A 22,580-nucleotide genomic window follows, 5' to 3' on the forward strand; every position below is an offset into this window, starting at 1 on the left:
GCAGACGCATAGGTGGGGAGGTACCTGACTGTTGAGGGATTCCTAGGTGGACAATGACATAGTCCAAGGTAGGCAGGCGCGTGGGTGGGGTATGTGGACGTCCAAGGATGCTTGGGCGGAGTCGGACGATAAGGGTGTGGATGAAAGGAAGGGGAGCAGGGGTTGAATGGAAGGAAAAGAGACCGGGAGGGGAATTTCGGTGGGGCGGGGGTGTCGAAGTCCTACGTGCCTACTGTCCAGACTCCACCAAAGCCCCCCCCCCCCTCCCTACCAAATTGCTTCTAGTTTGCTAGAAAATGGATGTCTGGATCAGTCCGCGGACGGATGCGGTACCACGTTGGATGGCAATACACGTCTAGACATCTCGGTACTGACGGATGTGGTACCTTGTTGGATGACAAAACACGTCATGTTTGAGGGTCAGTATTTCAGATGCCCTAACACAACTTCCATTTTTTGTTCTAATAATAATAATAATAATAATAATAATAATAATAATAATAATAATAATAATAATAATAATTTGAGGTGGGTGAATCATGAGCATGTGATGTTGATTATGGCGTGTACGACGACAGGACATATAGGACGGTAGGGGGGATAAAAAAAACTTTGCTGCCTCCCACTGTTACTTTTCATGACTAACGTAGTATTTTTGTTCATTATTGTGGCTTGTTGCATTTCCATTAAGCGCCATCTGACAACTTTGCTCCTAAGTGTGAACTCCTACTAAAAAGTACTCCCATGTGAAAATTTACAGAGGCAGTATCATCAAACACATTAATATGCAGGGGAAGAACGGCTAACCAGCATGGCCACATGGCACATGTTGGTTGGCCGTGGTGAGATACTTTTTGATTTGGTTTAAGATTACTTTTGGAAGGTGAAAGTGAGAATTTTTTATTCTTTTGAGAAAAGTTCTTTTGAAGATTATTTTTGTAACATGACAGTGATACAGTTTCCTTTTTCTTTTTGAGAATTTTTTAGGCTTTTCTCTTTTATTTTTTGAGATGGATGTGATGTCCACGTGTTGTGAGAAAGTTTTCCTTTAAATTTGAGATGAAGATGATGCTTTTTCTTTTTTCTTTAAGAGGTAGAAATACGCACACAAGTTCCTCTTAAGAGACCCGCAACGGCGGCCCCAACCACTAGTATACTAGTATCATGCTTATAAATATAATGCTAGTGTATGATACTACGGTAAGTGCAGTTTGGTTCTCGGGTGTATTTAGATTCTACATGGAAAAATAAAATTTACAGAAAGTCAAAAAATTCCTGAACATTTTTTTTTCCATTAAACATCGCTCTCTTTTGCGCTAGTATATAGAATTTCATGAAGTAAAAATCTTTTTGACTTTAGGGAGAAAAAATAAACCAAAGTATTTAACTCTTTTGTAATTACTATTTTTTTTCATACAGGGTGTATATACACCCAAGAACCGAATTTTTGTACATGATACCACATCCATAAGAACTGCTACACTTACGGGTAATATTCCCTATGGACTGAGTTAAGGGACGACTAGTCTAATCCTCATTAGTCTCCCTCCCGAATTTCAGGATGTGGGGCCCTTTAATCTGCAATTAGATGCTAACACATCATTCTATAAACTCTAATGCATAGTATCATACGCCGGTATCATAGTGATCACATTCATTGTTATGCATGACACATACTACTACATCGTTCAATATGGTATGGTATCATATCATGATACTCAATCATCTCTTTTCTCATATAATTAAGTATCACCTCACAAAAAATGTCTAGTTAGCATGCATGATAGTACCTAACAGTAGTAAAAATCTCCTTGTTGGTGCAATATCTTGCCCCCTTTTGTTTGGAGGTTGTTGTCAATTCATGAATAGCATTCAAATATCTCTAATACACCAATAGTTCAAATTCAACGAGATAACCAAGTATTCAACAGATTTTTGGAATTGTATATCCAAAATTCAACGATGCTAGAGTCGGAACTGGTTGAGCTTCATCCAACAATGTATGTTCATGAATGACCTGCCCTCGGTCCTATAGTACATCATGGCAGCCTGTGCAAAGATATACAACATGTAGAGCAACATTGAGTGAATGACCTGCCCTCGGTCCTGTAGTACATCATGGCAGCGTGTGCAGGTATACAACGTGCAGAGCAACATTGAGTGAATGGATGAATTAACCAACATGTAGAGTAACATCTCCATGGTTTTCGAGCCCAATGGCCACCTTGTTTCCACTTAGTGAATCACACCGCAAAACTTCTTGACAAAGTTGCATATCGTGTACCACTAATATGTTACCGACTTCACATTGCGTTCGTGTATGACGTGCATGTCATAGGGCAGAAAGTTCTTTCACTTATGAAACGGCAAATCATATCAAGGTTTGCCAAAAGGCCGGGCCCTTGTTCATGCCTACAAAAGTCCGGAGAAATAGCAAACCACACATCGCACATCAACCCACTCTCGATCACCAAGCACCCCGGCATCGTGCTTCCTTAGAAAACAAACAAGAAGTTCAAGAAAAAAACTCAATGACATTTGACCGAAAGACGCGTGTGCGGCTCCGGAGGCGCCCCCAACCCTAGAACAGACAGGCCCTCAGATCGCCTTCTCCGGCCACCGAAGGTGGCGGGTGCTGGCACCCCCCCCCCTTGACGGATCCCCTTCGCGTGTAGCGGGACATCTCCGGGGCGTCCATGGTGGCGGGGTGGCTGGCGGCACGATTCACGGTGATGGTTGCCGGCGCATGATGGATAGCTGGATCTATGAGAGCTGTTGCGGAGTGGTGGAGGTTGGTGGTGTGCGGGCACTGATGGTGGCGCGAAGTGAGCTCGGCCATGGATGCGGCAACGTCGAGAAGGACCAGCCAGGAAGGAGATCCTGGCGGGCTGTGGGCGGCCGGCTGCCTCCGCATGAGGGGCTTGAGGTGGTGGGTGCTATATTTGTGGATGGAGGTGCGGTCTCCTCCTTCTTGATACAGCAAGGGGGGAGGAGAGGTTGATGAAGATCCAGCAGCACGACGGCGTGGTGGTGAATGCATCAGGGATCCGGCAGGGCTTCGCCAAGCGTCTGCAGGAGGGTGAGGTGTAGCAAGGGGGAAGGGAGGCGCCAGGGGCAAGGGTGCGGCTGCCCTCCCTCCCCCCTCTTTATATAGGGTCCCTAGGAGGGGCGCCGGCCCTGGAGATGGGATCTCCAGGGGGGCGGCTGAAGGAAATATGCCCTAGAGGCAATAATAAAGTTATTATTTATTTCCTTATTTCATGATAAATGTTTATCATTCATGCTAGAATTGTATTAACCGGAAACATGATACATGTGTGAATGCATAGACAAACAATATGTCACTAGTATGCCTCTACTAGACTAGCTTGTTAATCAAAGATGGTTATGTTTCCTAACCATGAACAAAGAGTTGTTATTTGATTAACAAGGTCACATCATTAGTAGAATGATCTGATTGACATGACCCATTCCATTAGCTTAGCACACGATCGTTTAGTATGTTGCTACTGCTTTTATCCATGACATATACATGTTCCTGTAACTATGAGATTATGCAACTCCCGTTTACCGGAGGAACACTTTGGGTGCTACCAAAGTCACAACGTAACTGGGTGATTATAAAGGAGTACTACAGGTGTCTCCAAAGGCAGATGTTGGGTTGGCGTATTTCGAGATTAGGTTTTGTCACTCCGATTGTCGGAGAGGTATCTCTGGGCCCTCTCGGTAATACACATCACTGAAGCCTTGCAAGCATTACAACTAATGAGTTAGCTGTGAGATGATGTATTACGAAACGAGTAAAGAGACTTGCCGGTAACGAGATTGAACTAGGTATTGGATACCTACGATCGAATCTCGGGCAAGTAACATACCGATGACAAAGGGAACAACGTATGTGGTTATGCGGTCTGACCGATAAAGATCTTCGTAGAATATGTAGGAACCAATATGGGCATCCAGGTCCCGCTATTGGTTATTGACCGGAGACGTGTCTCGGTCATGTCTACATTGTTCTCGAACCGTAGGGTCCGCACGCTTAAGGTTTCGATGACGGTTATATTATGAGTTTGTGTATTTTGATGTACCGAAGAAGTTCGGAGTCCCGGATGTGATCACGGACATGACGAGGAGTCTCGAAATGGTCGAGACATAAAGATTGATATATTGGAAGCCTATATTTGGAGTTCGGAATGGTTCCGGGTGAAATCGGGATTTTACCGGAACACCGGGGGGTTACCGGAACCCTCCCGGGGGCTATTGGGCCTTAGTGGGCCACGAGGGAGAAGAGGAAGGGTCGGCCAGGGCAGGCCGCGCGCCCCTCCCCCCCTAGTCCGAATAGGACAAGGAGAGGGGGGCGGCGCCCCCCCTTCCCTCTTCCCCTCCCCCAATCCTACTCCAACTAGGAAAGGGGGGGGGGAGTCCTACTCCCGGTGGGAGTAGGACTCCTCCGGCGCGCCTCCTCTAGGGCCGGCCGCACCCCCCCCCCCTTGCTCCTTTATATACGGGGGCAGGGGGCACCCTAGGACACACAAGTTTGATCTACGGATCGTTCCTTAGCCGTGTGCGGTGCCCCCCTCCACCATATTCCACCTCGGTCATATCGTCGCAAAGCTTAGGCGAAGCCCTGCGCCGGTAGTACATCAAGATCGTCACCACGCCGTCGTGCTGACAAAACTCTCCCTCCCCGAAGCTCTACTGGATTGGAGCCCGAGGAGCGTCATCGAGCTGTACGTGTGTCAAGAACTCGGGGGCGCCGGAGTAACGACGCCGGGATCGGTCGGATCGCGAGGAGAACGTACGACTACTTCCTCTACGTTGTGATCGCTTCCGCTTCGGTCTACGAGGGTACGTAGACAACACTCTCCCCTCTCGTTGCTATACATCACCATGATCTTGCGTGTGCGTAGGAAATTTTTTGAAATTACTACGTTCCCCAACAGTGGCATCCGAGCCTAGGTTTTTTATGGTTTGATGTTTTGCACGAGTAGAACACAAGTGAGTTGTGGGCGATACAAGTCATACTACCTACCAGCATGTCATACTTTGGTTCAGCGGTATTGTGAGATGAAGCGGCCCGGACCGACATTACGCGTACGCTTACGCGAGACTGGTTTCACCGTTACGAGCACTCGTTGCTTAAAGGTGAGTGGCGGGTGTCTGTCTCTCTCACTTTAGTTGAACCGAGTGTGGCTACGCCCGGTCCTTGAGAAGGTTAAAACGGAGTCTATTTGACGAAGTATCGTTGTGGTTTTGATGCGTAGGTGAGATTGGTTCTTGCTTAAGCCCGTAGCAGCCACGTAAAATTTGCAACAACAAAGTAGAGGACGTCTAACTTGTTTTTGCAGGGCATGTTGTGATGTGATATGGTCAAGACGTGATGCTATATTTTATTGTATGAGATGATCATGTTTTGTAACCGAAGTTATCGGCAACTGGCAGGAGCCATATGGTTGTCGCTTTATTGTATGAAATGCAATCGCCCTGTAATGCTTTACTTTATCACTAAGCGGTAGCGATAGTCGTAGAAGCATAAGATTGGCGAGACGACAACGATGCTGCGATGGAGATCAAGGTGTCGCGCCGGTGACGATGGTGATCATGGTGGTGCTGCAGAGATGGAGATCACGAAGCACAAGATGATGATGACCATATCATATCACTTATATTGATTTGCATGTGATGTTTATCTTTTATGCATCTTATCTTGCTTTGGGTGACGGTAGCATTATAAGATGATCTCTCACTAAATTATCAAGAAGTGTTCTCCCTGAGTATGCACCGTTGCCAAAGTTCGTCGTGCCCAGACACCACGTGATGATCGGGTGTGATAAGCTCTACGTCCATCTACAACGGGTGCAAGCCAGTTTTGCACACGCAGAATACTCAGGTTATACTTGACGAGCCTAGCATATGCAGATATGGCCTCGGAACACGGAGACCGAAAGGTCGAGCGTGAATCATATAGTAGATATGATCAACATAAGATGTTCACCATTGAAAACTACTCCATTTCACGTGATGATCGGTTATGGTTTAGTTGATTTGGATCACGTGATCACTTAGATGACTAGAGAGATGTCTGTCTAAGTGGGAGTTCTTAAGTAATATGATTAATTGAACTTAAATTTATCATGAACTTAGTACCTGATAGTATCTTGCTTGTCTATGTAGATAGATGGCTCGTGCTGTTGTTCCGTTGAATTTTAATGCGTTCCTTGAGAAAGCAAAGTTGAAAGATGATGGTAGCAACTACACGGACTGGGTCCGTAACCTGAGGATTATCCTCATTGCTGCACAGAAGAGTTACGTCCTGGATGCACCGCTAGGTGCCAGGCCTGCTGCAGGAGCAACACCAGATGTTATGAACGTCTGGCAAAGCAAAGCTGATGACTACTCTATAGTTCAGTGTGCCATGCTTTACGGCTTAGAACCGGGACTTCAACGACGTTTTGAACGTCATGGAGCATATGAGATGTTCCAGGAGTTGAAGTTAATATTCCAACAGAATGCCCGGATTGAGAGATATGAAGTCTCCAATAAGTTCTATAGCTGCAAGATGGAGGAGAATAGTTCTGTTAGTGATCACATACTCAGAATGTCTGGGTACTACAATCACTTGACACAATTGGGAGTTAATCTTCCGGATGATTGTGTCATTGACAGAATTCTTCAATCACTGCCACCAAGCTACAAAGGCTTCGTGATGAACTATAATATGCAAGGGTTAGTAAAGACTATACCTGAGCTCTTCGCAATGCTAAAGGCTGCGGAGGTAGAAATCAAGAAGGAGCATCAAGTGTTGATGGTCAATAAGACCACTAGTTTCAAGAAGAAAGGCAAAGGGAAGAAGAAGGGGAACTTCAAGAAGAACAACAGGCAAGTTGCTGCTCAGGAGAAGAAACCCAAGTCTGGACCTAAGCCTGAAACTGAGTGCTTCTACTGCAAGCAGACTGGTCACTGGAAGCGGAACTGCCCCAAGTATTTGGCGGATAAGAAGGATGGCAAGGTGAACAAAGGTATATGTGATATACATGTTATTGATGTGTACCTTACTAGAGCTCGCAGTAGCACCTGGGTATTTGATACTGGTTCTGTTGCTAATATTTGCAACTCGAAACAGGGACTACGGATTAAGCGAACACTGGCAAAGGACGAGGTGACGATGCGCGTGGGAAATGGTTCCAAAGTCGATGTGATCGCAGTCGGCACGCTACCTCTACATCTACCTTCGGGATTAGTTTTAGACCTAAATAATTGTTATTTGGTGCCTGCGTTGAGCATGAACATTATATCTGGATCTTGTTTGATGCGAGACGGTTATTCATTTAAATCAGAGAATAATGGTTGTTCTATTTATATGAGTAATATCTTTTATGGTCATGCACCCTTGAAGAGTGGTCTATTTTTGATGAATCTCGATAGTAGTGATACACATATTCATAATGTTGAAACCAAAAGATGCAGAGTTGATAATGATAGTGCAACTTATTTGTGGCACTGCCGTTTAGGTCATATCGGTGTAAAGCGCATGAAGAAACTCCATACTGATGGACTTTTGGAGTCACTTGATTATGAATCACTTGGCACTTGCGAACCGTGCCTCATGGGCAAGATGACTAGAACCCCGTTCTCCGGTACTATGGAGAGAGCAACAGATTTGTTGGAAATCATACATACAGATGTATGTGGTCCGATGAATGTTGAGGCTCGTGGCGGATATCGTTATTTTCTCACCTTCACAGATGACTTAAGCAGATATGGGTATATCTACTTAATGAAACATAAGTCTGAAACATTTGAAAAGTTCAAAGAATTTCAGAGTGAAGTTGAAAATCATCATAATAAGAAAATTAAATTTCTACGATCTGATCGTGGAGGTGAATATTTGAGTTACGAGTTTGGTCTATATTTGAAACAATGCGGAATAGTTTCGCAACTCACGCCACCCGGAACACCACAACGTAATGGTGTGTCCGAACGTCGTAATCGTACTTTACTAGATATGGTACGATCTATGATGTCTCTTACAGATTTACCGCTATCGTTTTGGAGTTATGCTCTAGAGACGGCCGCATTCACACTGAATAGAACACCGTCAAAATCCGTTGAGACGACACCTTATGAACTATGGTTTAGCAAGAAACCAAAGTTGTCGTTTCTTAAAGTTTGGGGATGCGATGCTTATGTGAAAAAGCTTCAACCTGATAAGCTCGAACCCAAATCGGAGAAATGTGTCTTCATAGGATACCCAAAGGAGACAGTTGGGTACACCTTCTATCACAGATCCGAAGGCAAGACATTTGTTGCCAAGAATGGATCCTTTCTAGAGAAGGAGTTTCTCTCGAAAGAAGTGAGTGGGAGGAAAGTAGAACTTGATGAGGTAATTGTACCTTCTCCCTTACTTGAAAGTAGTTTGTCGCAGAAACCGGTTTCTAAGACATCTACACCAAATAGTGAGGAAGTTGATGATGTTGATCATGAAACTTCAGATCAAGTTACTACAGAACCTCGTAGATCAACCAGAGTAAGATCCGCACCAGAGTGGTACGGTAATCCTGTTCTGGAAATCATGCTACTAGATCATGATGAACCTGCGAACTATGAAGAAGCGATGGTGAGCCCAGATTCCGCAAAATGGCTTGAGGCCATGAAATCTGAGATGAGATCCATGTATGAAAACAAAGTATGAACTTTGGTTGACTTGCCCGAGGGTCGGCAAGCAATAGAAAACAAGTGGATCTTCAAGAAGAAGACTGACGCTGACGGTAATGTTACTGTCTACAAAGCTCGACTTGTCGCAAAGGGTTTTCGACAAGTTCAAGGGATTGACTACGATGAGACCTTCTCACCCGTAGCGATGCTTAAGTCTGTCCGAATCATGTTAGCAATTGCCGCATTTTATGATTATGAAATTTGGCAAATGGATGTAAAGACTGCATTCCTGAATGGATTTCTGGAAGAAGAGTTGTATATGATGCAACCAGAAGGTTTTATCGATCCAAAGGGAGCTAACAAAGTATGCAAGCTCCAGCGATCCATCTATGGACTGGTGCAAGCATCTCGGAGTTGGAATAAACGCTTTGATAGTGTGATCAAAGCATTTGGGTTTATACAGACTTTTGGGGAAGCCTGTATTTACAAGAAAGTGAGTGGGAGCTCTGTAGCATTTCTGATATTATATGTAGATGACATATTACTGATCGGAAATGATATAGAATTTCTGGATAGCATAAAGGGATACTTGAATGAGAGTTTTTCAATGAAAGACCTCGGTGAAGCTGCTTACATATTGGGCATCAAAATCTATAGAGATAGATCAAGACGCTTAATTGGACTTTCACAAAGCACATACCTTGACAAAATTTTGAAGAAGTTCAAAATGGATCAAGCAAAGAAAGGGTTCTTGCCTGTGTTACAAGGTGTGAAGTTGAGTAAGACTCAATGCCCGACCACTGCAGAAGATAGAGAGAAAATGAAAGATGTTCCCTATGCTTCAGCCATAGGCTCTATCATGTATGCAATGCTGTGTACCAGACCTGATGTGTGTCTTGCTATAAGCTTAGCAGGGAGGTACCAAAGTAATCCAGGAGTGGATCACTGGACAGCGGTCAAGAACATCCTGAAATACCTGAAAAGGACTAAGGATATGTTTCTCGTATATGGAGGTGACAAAGAGCTCATCGTAAACGGTTACGTTGATGCAAGCTTTGACACTGATCCGGACGATTCTAAATCGCAAACCGGATACGTATTTACACTAAACGGAGGAGCTGTCAGTTGGTGCAGTTCTAAACAAAGCGTCGTAGCGGGATCTACATGTGAAGCGGAGTACATAGCAGCTTCGGAAGCAGCTAATGAAGGAGTCTGGATGAAGGAGTTCATATCCGATCTAGGTGTCATACCTAGTGCATCGGGTCCAATGAAAATCTTCTGTGACAATACTGGAGCAATTGCCTTAGCGAAGGAATCCAGATTTCACAAGAGCACCAAGCACATCAAAAGACGCTTCAATTCCATCCGGGACTTAGTCCAGGTGGGAGACATAGAGATTTGCAAGATACATACGGATCTGAATGTAGCAGACCCGTTGACTAAGCCTCTTCCACGAGCAAAACATGATCAACACCAAGACTCCATGGGTGTTAGAATCATTACTATGTAATCTAGATTATTGACTCTAGTGCAAGTGGGAGACTGAAGGAAATATGCCCTAGAGGCAATAATAAAGTTATTATTTATTTCCTTATTTCATGATAAATGTTTATCATTCATGCTAGAATTGTATTAACCGGAAACATGATACATGTGTGAATGCATAGACAAACAATATGTCACTAGTATGCCTCTACTAGACTAGCTTGTTAATCAAAGATGGTTATGTTTCCTAACCATGAACAAAGAGTTGTTATTTGATTAACAAGGTCACATCATTAGTAGAATGATCTGATTGACATGACCCATTCCATTAGCTTAGCACACGATCGTTTAGTATGTTGCTACTGCTTTTATCCATGACATATACATGTTCCTGTAACTATGAGATTATGCAACTCCCGTTTACCGGAGGAACACTTTGGGTGCTACCAAAGTCACAACGTAACTGGGTGATTATAAAGGAGTACTACAGGTGTCTCCAAAGGCAGATGTTGGGTTGGCGTATTTCGAGATTAGGTTTTGTCACTCCGAGTGTCGGAGAGGTATCTCTGGGCCCTCTCGGTAATACACATCACTGAAGCCTTGCAAGCATTACAACTAATGAGTTAGCTGTGAGATGATGTATTACGAAACGAGTAAAGAGACTTGCCGGTAACGAGATTGAACTAGGTATTGGATACCGACGATCGAATCTCGGGCAAGTAACATACCGATGACAAAGGGAACAACGTATGTTGTTATGCGGTCTGACCGATAAAGATCTTCGTAGAATATGTAGGAACCAATATGGGCATCCAGGTCCCGCTATTGGTTATTGACCGGAGACGTGTCTCGGTCATGTCTACATTGTTCTCGAACCGTAGGGTCCGCACGCTTAAGGTTTCGATGACGGTTATATTATGAGTTTGTGTATTTTGATGTACCGAAGAAGTTCGGAGTCCCGGATGTGATCACGGACATGACGAGGAGTCTCGAAATGGTCGAGACATAAAGATTGATATATTGGAAGCCTATATTTGGAGTTCGGAATGGTTCCGGGTGAAATCGGGATTTTACCGGAACACCGGGGGGTTACCGGAACCCTCCCGGGGGCTATTGGGCCTTAGTGGGCCACGAGGGAGAAGAGGAAGGGCCGGCCAGGGCAGGCCACGCGCCCCTCCCCCCCTAGTCCGAATAGGACAAGGAGAGGGGGGCGGCGCCCCCCCTTCCCTCTTCCCCTCCCCCAATCCTACTCCAACTAGGAAAGGGGGGGGGGGAGTCCTACTCCCGGTGGGAGTAGGACTCCTCCGGCGCGCCTCCTCTAGGGCCGGCCGCACCCCCCCCCCTTGCTCCTTTATATACGGGGGCAGGGGGGCACCCTAGGACACACAAGTTTGATCTATGGATCGTTCCTTAGCCGTGTGCGGTGCCCCCCTCCACCATATTCCACCTCGGTCATATCGTCGCAAAGCTTAGGCGAAGCCCTGCGGCGGTAGTACATCAAGATCGTCACCACGCCGTCATGCTGACAAAACTCTCCCTCCCCGAAGCTCTACTGGATTGGAGCCCGAGGAGCGTCATCGAGCTGTACGTGTGTCAAGAACTCGGGGGCGCCGGAGTAACGGCGCCGGGATCGGTCGGATCGCAAGGAGAACGTACGACTACTTCCTCTACGTTGTGATCGCTTCCGCTTCGGTCTACGAGGGTACGTAGACAACACTCTCCCCTCTCGTTGCTATACATCACCATGATCTTGCGTGTGCGTAGGAAATTTTTTGAAATTACTACTTTCCCCAACAGCGGCGGCCAAGGGGGGAGACTTGCCCCCCAAGGCAAGTGGAGGCGCCCCCTCCCCTAGGGTTCCCAACCCTAGGCGCAGGGGGGCCCAAGGGGGGTCGCACCAGCCCACCAGGGGCTGGTCCCCTCCCCACTTCAGCCCACGGGGCCCTCCGGGATAGGTGGCCACACCCGATGGACCCCCTGGACCCTTCCGGTGGTCCCGGTACAATACCGGTGACCCCCGAAACTTCCCCGATGGCCGAAACAGCAGTTCCTATATATAATTCTTCACCTCCGGACCATTTCGGAACTCCTCGTGACATCCGGGATCTCATCCGGGACTCCGAACAACTTTCGGTTTGCTGCATACTAATATCTCAACCCTAGCGTCACCGAACCTTAAGTGTGTAGACCCTACGGGTTCGGGAGATATGCAGACATGACCGAGACGCCTCTCCGGTCAATAACCAACAGCGGGATCTGGATACCCATGTTGGCTCCCACATACTCCTCGATGATCTCATCGGATGAACCACTATGTCAAGGATTCAATCAACCCCGTATACAATTCCCTTTTTCAATTGGTACGTTACTTGCCCGAGACTCGATCGTCGGTATCCCAATACCTCGTTTAGTCTCATTACCGGCAAGTCACTTTACTCGTACCGTAATGCATGAACCTGTGACCAGACACTTGGTCACATTGAGCTCATTGTGATGATGCATTACCGAGTGGGCCCAGAGATACCTCTCCGTCATACGGAGTGACAAATCCCAGTCTCGATTCGTGCCAACCCAACAGACACTTTCGGAGATACCCGTAGTGCACATTTATAGTCACCCAGTTACGTTGCGGCGTTTGGCACACCCAAAGCACTCCTACGGTATCCGGGAGTTGCACAATTTCATGGTCTAAGGAAATGATACTCGACAATTGGAAAAGCTCTAGCTAAACGAACTACACGATCTTTGAGCTATGCTTAGAATTGGGTCTTGTCCATCACATCATTCTCCTAATGATGTGATCCCGTTATTAATGACATCCAATTCCCATAGTCAGGAAATCATGACTATCAGTTGATCAACGAGCTAGTCTACTAGAGGCTCACTAGGGACTTGTTGTGGTCTATGTATTCACACGTGTATTACGATTTCCGGATAACACAGTTATAGCATGAATAATAGACAATTATCATGAACAAAGAAATATAATAATAACCATTTTATTATTGCCTCTAGGGCAGATTTCCAACGGTCTCCCACTTGCACTAGAGTCAATATTCTAGTTACATTGTGATGAATCAAACACCATTGCATTCTGGTGTTGATCATGTTTTGCCCTAGGGAGAGGTTTAGTCAACGGATCTGCTACATTCAGGTCCGTATGTACTTTACAAATATCTATGTCTCCATCTTGAACATTTTCACGTATGGAGTTGAAGCGACGCTTGATGTGCCTGGTCTTCTTGTGAAACCTGGGCTCCTTGGCAAGTGCAATAGCTCCAGTGTTGTCACAGAAGAGTGCGATTGGCCCCGACGCATTGGGTATGACTCCTAGGTCGGTGATGAACTCCTTCACCCAGATAGCTTCATGTGCTGCCTCCGAGGCTGCCATGTACTCCGCTTCACATGTAGATCCCGCCATGATGCTCTACTTGCAACTGCACCAGCTTACTGCCCCATCATTCAAAATATACACATATCCGGTTTGTGACTTAGAGTCATCCAGATCTGTGTCGAAGCTAGCATTGACGTAACCCTTTACGACGAGCTCTTCGTCACCTCCATATACGAGAAACATGTCCTTAGTCCTTTTCAGATACTTAAGGATGTTCTTGACCGCTGTCCAGTGTTCCTTGCCGGGATTACTTTGGTACCTTCCTACAAAACTTACGGCACGGTTTATATCAGGTCTGGTACAGGTCATGGCATACATGATAGACCCTATGGCTGAGGCATAGGGGATGACACTCATCTCTTCTTTATCTTCTGCCGTGGTCGGGCATTGAGCCGAGCTCAATCTCACACCTTGCAATACAGGCAAGAACCCTTTCTTGGACTGATCCACACTGAACTTCTTCAATATCTTATCAAGGTATGTGCTTTGTGAAAGACCTATGAGGCGTCTTGATCTATCTCTATAGATTTTGATGCCTAATATGTAAGCAGCTTCTCCAAGGTCCTTCATTGAAAAACACTTATTCAAGTAGGCCTTTATGTTGTCCAAAAGTTCTTTATCATTTTCCATCAAAAGTATGTCATCCACATATAATATGAGAAATTCTACAGAGCTCCCACTCACTTTCTTGTAAACGCAGGCTTCTCCATAAGTCTGCATAAACCCAAACGCTTTAATCATCTCATTAAAACGAATGTTCCAACTCCGAGATGCTTGCACCAGCCCATAAATGGATCGCTGGAGCTTGCATACCTTGTTATCATTCTTAGGGTCGACAAAACCTTCCGGCTGCATCATATACAGTTCTTCCTTAAGGTGACCGTTAAGGAATGCCGTTTTGACGTCCATTTGCCATATCTCATAATCATAGTATGCGGTAATTGCTAACATGATTCGGACGGACTTCAGCTTCGCTACGGGAGAGAATGTCTCATCGTAGTCAATTCCTTGAACTTGTCGATAACCCTTAGCGACAAGTCGAGCTTTATATATGGTAACATTACCATCCGTGTCTGTCTTCTTCTTAAAGATCCATTTGGTTTCTATCGCTCGCTGATCATCGGGCAAGTCTGTCAAAGTCCACACTTTGTTTTCATACATGGATCCTATCTCGGATTGCATGGCTTCAAGCCATTTGTTGGAATCTGGGCCCGCCATCGCTTCTTCATAGTTCGAAGGTTCACCGTTGTCCAACAACATGATTTCCAAGACGGGATTGCTGTACCACTCTGGTGCGGAACGTGTCCTCGTGGACCTTCGAAGTTCAGTAGGAGCTTGATCCGAAGTATCTTGATCATCATCATTAACTTCCTCCCTTGCCGGTGCTGGCACCACAGGAACATTTTCCTGAGTTGCGCTACTCACCGTTTCAAGAGGTAGTACTTCATAGAGCTCTACATTCCTCCCACTTAATTCTTTCGAGAGAAACTCTTTCTCCAGAAAGGACCCGTTCTTGGCAACAAAGATCTTGCCTTCGGATCTTAAGTAGAAAGTATACCCTATGGTTTCCTTAGGGTATCCTATGAATACGCATTTTTCCGACTTGGGTTCGAGCTTCTCAGGTTGAAGTTTCTTGACATAAGCATCGCATCCCCAAACTTTTAGAAACAATAGCTTAGGTTTCTTCCCAAACCATCATTCATACGATGTCGTCTCAACGGATTTAGACGATGCCCTATTTAAAGTGAATGTAGCTGTCTCTAGAGCGTATCCCCAAAATGATAGCGGTAAATCAGTAAGTGACATCATAGATCGCACCATATCCAATAGAGTGTGATTACGACGTTCGGACACACCATTTCGCTGAGGTGTTCCAGGCGGCGTGAGTTGTGAAACGATTCCACATTTTCTTAAGTGCGTACCAAATTCGTGACTTAAATATTCTCCCCCACGATCTAATCGTAGGAACTTTATCTTTCGGTCACGTTGATTCTCTACCTCATTCTGAAATTCTTTGAACTTTTCAAAGGTCTTAGACTTGTGCTTCATCAAGTAGACATACCCATATCTACTCAAGTCATCAGTGAGAGTGAGAACATAACGATATCCTCCGCGGGCCTCGACGCTCATTGGACCGCACACATCAGTATGTATGATTTCCAATAAGTTGGTTGCTCGCTCCATTGTTCCGAAGAACGGAGTCTTGGTCATCTTGCCCATGAGGCATGGCTCGCATGTGTCAAACAATTCATAATCTAGAGACTCTAAAAGTCCATCAGCATGGAGCTTCTTCATGCGCTTGACACCAATGTGACCAAGGCGGCAGTGCCACAAGTATGTGGGACTATCGTTATCAATTTGGTATTCACACTATGAATATGTGTAACATTACGCTCGAGATTCATTAAGAATAAACCATTCACCAGTGGGGCATGACCATAAAACATATCACTCATATAAATAGAACAACCATTATTCTCGGATTTAAATGAGTAGCCATCTCGAATTAAACGAGATCGTGACACAATGTTCATGCTCAAAGCTGGTACTAAATAACAATTGTTGAGGTTCAAAACTAACCCCGTAGGTAAATGTAGAGGTAGTGTGCCGACGGCAATCACATCGACCTTGGAACCATTCCCGACGCGCATCGTCACCTCGTCCTTCGCCAGTCTCCGCTTATTCCGCAGCTCCTGCTTTGAGTTACAAATATGAGCAATCGCACCGGTATCAAATACCCATGAGCTACTACGACCACTGGTAAGGTACACATCAATTACATGTATATCACATATACCTTTGGTTTTGCCGGCCTTCTTGTCCGCTAAGTACTTGGGGCAGTTCCGCTTCCAGTGACCACTTCCCTTGCAATAAAAGCACTTAGTCTCAGGCTTGGGTCCATTGCTTGACTTCTTCCTGGCAACTGGCTTACCAGGCGGCGTCAACTTCCTTGCCGTCCTTCTTGAAGTTCTTCTTACCCTTGCCCTTCTTGAACTTAGTGGTTTTATTCACCATCAACACTTGATGTTCCTTTTTGATCTCCACCTCCGCTGATTTCAGCATTGAATATACCTCAGGAATGGTCTTTTCCATCCCCTGCATATTGAAGTTCATCACAAAGCTCTTGTAGCTCGGTGGAAGCGACTGAAGGATTCTGTCAATGACCGCGTCATCCGGGAGATTAACTCCCAGCCGAGTCAAGCGGTTGTGCAACCCAGACATCTTGAGTATGTGCTCACTGACAGAACTATTTTCCTCCATCTTACAGCTAAATAATTTGTCGGAGACTTCATATCTCTCGACCCGGGCATGAGCTTGGAAAACCATTTTCAGTTCCTCGAACATCTCATATGCTCCGTGTTGCTCAAAACACTTTTGGAGCCCTGGTTCTAAGCTGTAAAGCATGCCGCACTGAATGAGGGAGTAATCATCAGCACGAGACTGCCAAGCGTTCATAACGTCTTGGTTCTCTGGGATTGGTGCTTCACCTAGCGGCGCTTCTAGGACATAATCTTTCTTGGCTACTATGAGGATGATCCTCAGGTTCCGGACCCAGTCCGTATAGTTGCTGCCATCGTCTTTCAGCTTGGTTTTCTCTAGGAACGCGATGAAGTTCAGGTGGACATGAGCGTTGGCCATTTGATCTACAAGACATATTGTAAAGATTTTAGACTAAGTTCATGATAATTAAGTTCATCTTAATCAAATTATTTAATGAACTCCCACTTAGACAGACATTCCTGTAGTCATCTAAGTGAAACATGATCCGAGTCAACTAGGCCGTGTCCGATCATCACGTGAGACGGACTAGTTAACATCGGTGAACATCTTCATGTTGATCGTATCTTCTATACGACTCATGCTCGACCTTTCAGTCTTCCGTGTTCCGAGGCCATGTCTGTACATGCTAGGCTCGTCAAGTCAACCTAAGTGTATTGCGTGTGTAAATCTGGCTTACACCCGTTGTATTCGAACGTTAGGATCTATCACACCCGATCATCACGTGGTGCTTCGAAACAACGAACCTTCGCAACGGTGCACAGTTAGGGGGAACACTTTTCTTGAAATTATTATGAGGGATCATCTTACTTACTACCGTCGTTCTAAGTAAACAAGATGAAAAACATGATAAACATCACATGCAATCATAATAGTGACATGATATGGCCAATATCATATAGCTCCTTTGATCTCCATCTTCGGGCTCCATGATCATCTTCGTCACCGGCATGACACCATGATCTCCATCATCGTGTCTCCATGAAGTTGCTCGCCAACTATTACTTCTACTACTATGGCTAACGCATTTAGCAATAAAGTAAAGTAATTTACATGGCGTTTCTCAATGACATGCAGGTCATACAAAAATAAAGACAACTCCTATGGCTCCTGCCGGTTGTCATACTCATCGACATGCAAGTCGTGATTCCTATTACAAGAACATGATCTCATACATCACATATATATCATTCATCATTCATCACAACTTTGGCCATATCACATCACAAAACACTTGCTGCAAAAACAAGTTAGACGTCCTCTAATTGTTGTTGCAAGTTTTTACGTGGCTTCTATAGGTGATCTAGCAAGAACGTTTTCTTACCTACGTTAAAGCCACAACGTGATTTGCCAACTTCTATTTACCCTTCATAAGGACCCTTTTCATCGAATCCGCTCCAACTAAAGTGGGAGAGACAGACACCCGCTACCCACCTTATGCAACTAGTGCATGTCAGTCGGTGGAACCTGTCTCACGTAAGCGTACGTGTAAGGTCGGTCTGGGCCGCTTCATCCCACAATACCGCTGAAGCAAAATAAGACTAGTAGTGGCAAGAAAGTTGACAACATCTACGCCCACAACAAATTGTGTTCTACTCGTGCAAAGAGAACTATGCATAAACCTGGCTCATGATGCCACTGCTGGGGAACGTTGCATAAAATAAAAATTTTCCTGCGTTCACCAAGATCAATCTATGAGTTCATCCAACGACGAGAGAGAGAGAGGAGTGCATCTACATACCCTTGTAGATCACGAGCGGAAGCGTTCAAGAGAACGGGGTTGAGGGAGTCGTACACGTCGTGATCCAAATCAACGGAGATCCTAGCGCCGAACGGACAGCACCTCCGCGTTCAACACACGTACAGTCAGCGTGACGTCTCCTCCTTCTTGATCCAGCAAGGGGGAAGGAGAGGTTGATGAAGATCCAGCAGCACGACGGCGTGGTGGTGGATGCAGCAGGGATCCGGCAGGGCTTCGCCAAGCGTCTGCAGGAGGGTGAGGTGTAGCAAGGGGGAAGGGAGGCGTCAAGGGCAAGGGTGCGGCTGCCCTCCCTCCCCCCTCTTTATATAGGGTCCCCAAGGGGGGCGCCGGCCCTGGAGATGGGATCTCCAGGGGGGGCGGCGGCCAAGGGGGGAGACTTGCCCCCCAAGGCAAGTGGAGGCGCCCCATCCCCTAGGGTTCCCAACCCTAGGCGCAGGGGGGCCCAAGGGGGGGCGCACCAGCCCACCAGGGGCTGGTCCCCTCCCCACTTCAGCCCACGGGGCCCTCCGGGATAGGTGGCCCCACCCGGTGGACCCCCGGGACCCTTCCGGTGGTCCCGGTACAATACCGGTGACCCCCGAAACTTTCCCGATGGCCGAAACAGCACTTCCTATATATAATTCTTCTCCTCCGGACCATTCCGGAACTCCTCGTGACGTCCGGGATCTCATCCGGGACTCCGAACAACTTTCGGTTTGCTGCATACTAATATCTCTACAACCCTAGCGTCATCGAACCTTAAGCGTGTAGACCCTACGTGTTCGGGAGATATGCAGACATGACCGAGACGCCTCTTTGGTCAATAACCAACAGCGGGATCTGGATACCCATGTTGGCTCCCCCATACTCCTCGATGATCTCATCGGATGAACCACGATGTCGAGGATTCAATTAACCCCGTATACAATTCCCTTTTTCAATCGGAACGTTACTTGCCCGAGACTCGATCGTAGGTATCCCAAACCTCGTTTAGTCTCGTTACCGGCAAGTCACTTTACTCGTACCGTAATGCATGATCCCGTGACCAGACACTTGGTCACATTGAGCTCATTGTGATGATGCATTACCGAGGGCCCAGAGATACCTCTCCATCATACGGAGTGACAAATCCCAGTCTCGATTCGTGCCAACCCAACAGACACTTTCGGAGATACCCTTAGTGCACCTTTATAGTCACCCAGTTACGTTGCGACGTTTGGCACACCCAAAGAACTCCTACGGTATCCGGGAGTTGCACAATCTCATGGTCTAAGGAAATGATACTCGACAATTGGAAAAGCTCTAGCTAAACGAACTACACGATCTTTGAGCTATGCTTAGAATTGGGTCTTGTCCATCACATCATTCTCCTAATGATGTGATCCCGTTATCAATGACATCCAATGCCCATAGTCAGGAAATCATGACTATCTGTTGATCAACGAGCTAGTCTACTAGAGGCTCACTAGGGACTTGTTGTGGTCTATGTATTCACACGTGTATTACGATTTCCGGATAACACAGTTATAGCATGAATAATAGACAATTATCATGAACAAAGAAATATAATAATAACCATTTTATTATTGCCTCTAGGGCATATTTCCAACAGAGACATGGATTTGAGGTCCTATGTTGTGCTCCACCGGTGGTGAATCCAAGACGGTGCCTTTCTCGGGTAGGATCGAGTCCTGCCATCCTCTTGCCACCTCCTTTAGGCATCAAGGGGGGTGGTGGTGCGTTGACGAAGGAAGCTTGGTGGGAGATACTGTTCTTCGAAGGTGACTGACGTCGGTCGGGACACGATGAGGTTTTTGAATTAGGGTAGGGTATTTTGCGTCAAAGTTGTGTTGTCGTTGATGGTTATCTTTGGACTAGCCGGTTGTGGAGTGGGTGCTACGCTCGTTGTTCGCCGCGAGTAGTAGTCATGTACTTACAAATCTTTTCTTCTATGAAGCTATGGTACGCAATTTGCGTTCTCTTGAAAAAAATTAACATTTGACCAAACACTTGTCGGGCGTGTTGTCTGGCATGGGCGGCATCGGCAAGGTTGGGGAGGGTACGTGGCTGCTGAGGAATTCCTGGGTGGATAACAACGTAGCGCAAGGCAGGAAGGCGCGTGAGTGGGGTAGTATGTGGACGTTCGAGGATGCTTGGGCGGCGGCGGACGATGAGAGTGTGGATGAAAGAAAGGGGGAGCAGGGACGGAGTGAAGAAAAGGGGACGAGGGGGGAGGGGTTCAGTGGGGCGGGGATGTCGGAGTCCTACATGGTTAGTGTCTGGACTCCAGTAAAGCCCCCCCTCCGAGTTTACCTCTAGTTTGCGGGAAAATGGACGTCCGGACAGGTCCGTGGACTGATGCGGTATCGCATTAAATGGGCGCCCGAACAACTCAGCTTCAGATGAATGCGGGTGGTTTGAAGGCCAGCATTGGCGTAACACCACTTTCATTTTTGTTAATAATAAATAAATACTAAAAATTTGAGGTGGATGAAACGTGGGCACGTGATGTTGATTACGACGTGCAGGACGAGAGGATATATAGGAGGACGGTAGCGGGTGATAAAAACTTTGGCTGCCTCCAAATCATCTCCTTCCTTCACCCACGGTTACTTTTCATGCATGACTCACATAGTACTTTTGTTCATTATTGTGGCTTGCTGCATTTCCATTAAGCGCGCCCTTTTCTTTTTACCTCGGTCATCCTCGAATGATTTCACCGCCTCCGATCCGCTTTGCTTTTCGCCGCGCTGCTTTGCGTCCGTTCCCAGTAAGAATTTCAGCTGTAAAACACCCGCCTTTTCATCGAGAGCATCGTGCGTCTGCTTTATCAATCACTGCATATTTTAACCATGAAAATTTACTAGTATGACCCTGCACAAATTTAGGCGGTAAGTAAACAGTGCCTGTGGATGATCCCGCGAGTAGGAAAAGCCACATGTGGGCAATCATCCATCCATCTGGCCACGGCCTATCAATCATACTACACTTTGCCAAGCTGGCCTTGAACCAATCGATGAGCAGTAATACTAATCCATGATTAACTGCACACCTCTCTAATCTAATCTACCATGATTAGTGTCTTCCACTTGTAATTAACCTGCGTCGAGTCGTGTCATGTCATTCCTGATGTGATTTGTAGAGATGAGAGAATGTTCTCACCCAGAAACTATTTGTTTCTTCCTTGGTACTATGTGCGTGCACATTTTGACAGCCAGCCGTTCAGAGTGTCGTTGCTTTTTCTCTTTGGACTGGAATCTAGCAGAGTCCAGTGAGAGTGAAAAGGGTAAAAGAAAGAAAGAGCCAGCCAGCCAGCCAGCCAGCAGTAATTTTTTTTAGTTTATTTGCACATGAGCTCCACGGAGGGAACATGCACTGCACTGTGCGAGCTGACACTGGCACGAGCGACCGCAGCGAGTGATTTTACTGTTCGCCAGCACAACACGGTCGAGCCAGTATGGGCGCCAATCGGTTCTCGCCACGTGGACCACCCACCGTGTGTCAAAACACATGGCTGCAGAAAACGTGAGTAGGAAAACAAATATCTAAGTTGTTGCGTGCACGATCATGGCTATGCTTCGTCTTGATTCTCGTCCGAACGATCATTCACTTAGTGGGATTTTGGCAGCTGATCTCTGGTAAACAATCGCCCGGCCTGATCACCGCGACCCCCTTTTGTGAGGGGGCACCCCTTCTCCCGAATTTATGCATCATCTGTCTTACCGTCGCTGCTGGCACAGAGTTATGTGGGATTTTGGTAGCCGATCCACGAGGCCGATAGAGTTCCACATATACCGTACGTATTATATATACTTCTATCTAGGTGTAGTTTAGCTGTCGACCTGAACCATGAGGCCGATAGAGTTCCACACGGGAAAGTTTGAGGTGACGCCAAGACTTAGGTGATATGAGCTCCTGTGCCATTGTATCTCAGACGACATCTGAGGATCTATTGTGCCTGCGCGCAATTTTGAGACTCTCGGGTGATTATTTTGTAAAATGTTAAAGAGCTCGTATCACATAAGC

The sequence above is a fragment of the Triticum aestivum genome, chromosome 2B, assembly GCF_018294505.1.
Source record: "Triticum aestivum cultivar Chinese Spring chromosome 2B, IWGSC CS RefSeq v2.1, whole genome shotgun sequence".
NCBI classification, from domain to species: domain Eukaryota; kingdom Viridiplantae; phylum Streptophyta; class Magnoliopsida; order Poales; family Poaceae; genus Triticum; species Triticum aestivum.